This window comes from Lissotriton vulgaris, unplaced genomic scaffold (assembly GCF_964263255.1).
Source record: "Lissotriton vulgaris unplaced genomic scaffold, aLisVul1.2 SCAFFOLD_3074, whole genome shotgun sequence".
Taxonomy (NCBI): domain Eukaryota; kingdom Metazoa; phylum Chordata; class Amphibia; order Caudata; family Salamandridae; genus Lissotriton; species Lissotriton vulgaris.
The window spans coordinates 60,634-65,736 of NW_028249745.1; the positions used below are offsets into that span (position 1 = coordinate 60,634).

General features: G+C 44.5%; 1 pseudogene; it reads left to right on the forward strand.

The window, feature by feature from the left end:
* Positions 1-438: 438 nt before the first annotated feature.
* LOC147663496 (uncharacterized) lies at positions 439-2,073 on the forward strand (annotated as a pseudogene).
* The last annotated feature ends 3,030 nt before the right edge of the window (positions 2,074-5,103 follow it).

Below are 5,103 nucleotides of genomic sequence, written 5' to 3' on the forward strand. Positions count from 1 at the left end.
CACCGATATTCCAGTAAGCAGAGGCTTCGATGAAGGAAAAGTACCTTCTGTGCTATTTTCTGATCAGGAAGTTCCGGGTCATGTGCGATACAACCTACGGCCAAAAAAACATCACAGTACCTCAGACACCACGGCCAGGAGATAAGGAAAGACTTGAATAAAAAGGGTTTGCTAGATTTCGAGTCTGAGGTACTGAGCAAGACACTGGACCGAACTTGTTGAGAGCTGGAACATTGGTGTTGTGCTCTGTTCAGAAAGAAAGACTGTCACATGTAAACTGCCAGGTTGTACCTTGGATTTCCCTCGACGACAACGTTTTGTTCTCTTGAGATGAACGATAGGAGTCTGCCTGTGAGACTCTAGATGGACACAGGGAGAAGAACCCTCTGGCAAGACGGACTGCTGTGCCTGAGTTTAGCTTTGGACTTTTAGTTAGGAATGTACCCTTTTGGTCATATTGTACCTGAAGAAGAACGTCCTTTTGCACCATGATATTTGCCATTCTATGAGCCAATGTTTTCTGCCTGGACCATGCGTGTAAAATTAGCCTTTGTGTTAGTAGTAGCAGTCATAGTAACCATTTTTATGAGTATATTCGTATATTTGGAGTATAAATATCCCATACAAGCGATGATGCCCTCTACCGTTGCCCCGCCTGAGCACTTGATGTTCACCTTAGCACCACATAAGAAAAGACACCGCCAGACTTATGCTAAGAATATATTTTTAGAAATGCTCCACCAAACCCATAGTACTACTAATATGACCGATTGTTGGGTTTGTGGACTCTTGCCATCAGTTATGCATAAACACAACTTATTTCTCTCTTTGCCCTTATCATATTTAGGTAGCTTTGAAGCATGGTTCCAAATGTTCTCTGCCATGTATAACCATTATGTGGAAAACCCCAAACAGTATTCAGAAAAGGATTATAATATGATCCTAGCTTACATTGAAACACACCATGGATTCGATCCAGCAGGAAATGGGGGGGAGGGATCATTGGACCCGGATGCTTGTATGAATTTGTATACTATTAATGAAAACAGTACTTGGTTAAAAGGTGAACTTTATGATTTTGCTAATTTTAATCATTCTCAGTATTTTCAGCAGTTTGTCACCAGGAATGTCACTAGTGAGCGCATTATGCCCGTCCCTATCTTGAATACTTCCTCCGATTTCTGTGTGCAGGGAATTGGGCACGTTCAAGTTGGGAATAGTATTTGTAATAATACCTATAGAATGAAAATCTTTAGCAGTCCTCCACTGTTGACACCACCGAATGTGTATTTTGTATGTGGGGAAAATGCTTGCACCTGGTTACCACGGGGATGGGCAGGGCAGTGTTACCTATCTTTCCTGTACCCTCCTGTATACATAGCACCATCAGATTATCATAAAACTCACCACCTTCATAGCACATAAGTGGTTTCCTACAGACAGCGAAGACAGCTCGGAATGACTGAGGTTGATAAAACTGATACTTCCTTACAACAGTTTACAGATTTTACTAAGGGATTGGTCCCTTTCTGGGGACCAATATTCAATAGTAGAGAAATAAGACGATTGTCCAGGATAGTACAGAATGTCATTAATATCACTACTGAGATTATGACAAATATTACTGTAGCGCTTCAGGCTACAAGGCTTGTTTCTCTTCAGAACCGGATGGTTCTTGATGTTATCTTGGCCGATCGGGGAGGAGCATGCCGGGTGATCGGCAGCTCCTGCTGTGTTTACATTCCAGACTCCGCCCCCACGGTTCACCTAGCTATTAAAAAATTGCATCACATTGCGGCAGAAATGCACACTGAGAATGGATCCTGGTCACTCTCCAGCTGGTTTTGGGGGCTTCTATCTACTTGGGGTTGGAAATTATTGATACCTGCTGGAGCAGCAGGTATCCTCTTCACTTGCTGCCTTTGTATGCAATGTGGTCCAGCCTGTTGCTCCTATTGTGCTACCAAATTGACAGCCATGGTCATCCCTTCTCCTACCCCTTCTAAATCTCAGATGCTCCAGCAGGAGATTCGTGAATTATTGACTATTGATGAGGAGGTTTTCCGGGATTAGTACTTCTCTTAGTTAGCTACATCACGGTAAAAGGAGGGTTTGAGGAACCGAAATCTGAATTAGGCCTAGTAAAGCACATAATTACAGTTAGAAATTAGCATGATGTACCTAATAGGTTAGTCTAGGGGTTCGAGTATTAATAAACTCCCATATCTAACATGTTAGGGATTAGTATACGCCTTATTTTGTTTTTCGTCTTCCTATAAGCCATATAGTTTAAACCGACAAGCGCCATTTTGGGCCTAGCTTGCTTGCAGCATTAGTAGAAACCTACCATTACACTTAGTAAGAGCTGTTCACCTGAGAAATAGTCTGACAAATGTATCAAGCTGCTGCTTCTGCACGTTAGGCCTGTCAAGGTTGTAGGTGGGGGTAGGCTGGATAAGCACATTCCAGGAGGCGTTGTGCGGACTCTCCTAGAGCTGGCAGAAGGGAGTCACCCTCCTCGACCGTGCTATAACGAGCTGAGCTAAACTAAGGATGCTTTGTGTCCCATATATGGTCTTTCCTTTGCACCAACCTGTACCAACTTGTATTTTTCCTTCCTAGGTAATGGTTTCGAAATGTAACAGTATATATGTGATCTGTTGATAATGTGCCATGAGTCTTCTCAGTGGACCTCGAGGGGTTAGGTCGCGAGAGGCTCCTCTGGCAGAGTTTGTTTGTTTTAATAAACGATTGGACCTTCAACACTGCCAACTGACTGATTATTGGTAATTGGTATTAGGGCTATTTGTAAGTATAGCTCTAATCGGTTGTAATTATTTTTTCGGTGCTTCAGGATGTTGAGTGCTGGGGCGTTGGTGCTCGGATTGAACAGAACAAACCTTGGCAACAGCAACCCACACAGAAAGGGAAAATATGCTTTGTGTGGACCAGCAAGGTCCAGGGGACTCCCCAAGCAATGGAGAGTCAGGGCACATCTGAAGCAAAAAGGGAAGCCCGAGGAAAGTTAAAGTTGCCTTCTCAGGTACCCACCAGTTGACGGACCAGGGACCGGGATGGTACCTCGAGAGAAAACGGGCCCCCAATGGCAGAAACCGCCTGCCTTTCCGTGGCGGCGTTGCTGCCAAGGAAAGGCACATCCCCGCACACATGCTAATATGGATGGTGGTGTCTCCCAGACACCGCCACCATGTTAGCTGCTTTTTCGCCCGGTCAACTCTGCGACTGGGCGGAAAACCGGCGGACGGTCTTTACGTCCGCCGGGGTCCCCCCACCATGATAATCTGGCGGGGGGAATTAGGGGGCGGATGGTGGTTTTCAGCGGGCGGATCGCCAACGCCACACAGGCGGTGGCGATCTGTCCGTTATCGTAATGGGCCCCTTAGTGTTATTGATGTTCTCAAAGTTAGTATGTGTGGCTATAAATTTGATGAGACTGTGCTAAATATGTTCATATATAAATATTTTGTGTAATTTTGAATGAAATATATTTTAAAAATTTGTATGGATAATAAACATTTAAATTATTTTTATTTATTTACATTTTGAAAAAATATATGTTTAAATGTTTACTTAGATGCTTGTTCAGCTTGTGGACATTGTGGTAGATATAGTAAATGTTAACTTTATGGTGCTCTATATTTTGGATTTTTCTTTTGTAGTAGTGGGGGTATTGTAATTTTTGTCCATTAAGGACCCAATTACGACTAGGGCAGCCCTAATGATTGCCGTAGCCATGGTGCGAGCATAGCCGTACTGTAGGTCGAACTACCCTATTATAACTTGGGCGGTCGGATTATCATTACACCACCGCAACAGCCAGGGAGCAGAGATCCCTGGCAGTGGTGCAGATGTCTTGAACCCGCGGTCCCGCCAAGAATTTTACTAGTTTTCTCCCCGCCACAATTTTCATGGTGGTTCATACTCTATGAAAACCGTGGCATAGCGGAAACAAAGAGGAACCCTGTTGCCTCAAAGCATGTGCATGCACCTCAGTACCTGCACCGCATGTACTCCAACAGTCAATGCAATGCAGGTACTGCCTTTGACGTTCCCATTGTAGTGCCTACTTCGTAGACTGTCAAAGAACCACCAGTGACTGTAAAAGTCGGAATCTGACAGGCGGTGAGCACACAGGTTTACCAGTGTGGGAGCAGGGTGGAAACATGGCAGTCCCACACCGTCAAACTCATAATCAGGCCCTTAGTGTCCATTATCTTTATTGCTATGTTATATGGGAGTGGGAACGGACAATGTATCCTTTTAAGGGCCCGATTCTGATCCGGTTAGGAAAGCATTCCCACATTGGGTCCGATTACGATGAGGTTAGGACGGCCTTCTAACGGCATTTGCTCCTGCCAAATCTGATCGGGAACGTGTCTTCCCGACCGAGGGCCAGATTACGATGCGGTTAAGAACATAGGCTCCCATAGAAGTTAATGGGAGTGCAACCAAATTGTATCTGGAAGAATCGGGATGCATCATACTTGGTCGGTTGCACTCTCCCGATCCGAGTTGGTCGGGAACCATTTCCAAACCGATTAGATCAGGAAGATTTCCTTACCGCATCAGAATCAGGTCCTTAGTGTCCAGCACCTTCCCTGATATCAGGTAGATTGAAGTAGGAATAGTAATTGTTGATTATCCAACACCTTCCTTGACTTATTTTATCTTGGAGTGGGTATAATTTGTTTAACTCTTTTAGTGTCCAAAACCTTCACTGAGATAGCTTTTATTGCAGTGTAAAAGGTTAATGTTGCCTCTGTAGTGTTCAGCACCTTCCATGAGTTAAGTTAGATTGGAGTGGGAGTAGTAAATGTTGCCCCTTTAGTGTCCAGCACCTTTACTTACTTATGTTGGAGTGGGAATAGTATATTTAACCCTTTTAGGGCCTGATTCTGATGCGGTTTGGAAACATTCCCACCTAGGGCCTGATTATGATGCGGTTAGGAAGGCCACCTAACAGCATTTGCTCTTTCTGAATCTGATCGGGAACCTCTTTTCCCCGACCAAGGGCCCAATTACGATGCAGTTTGGAACATAGGCTCCCATTGAAGTCAATGGTCAGATGGCAGTCAGACCACT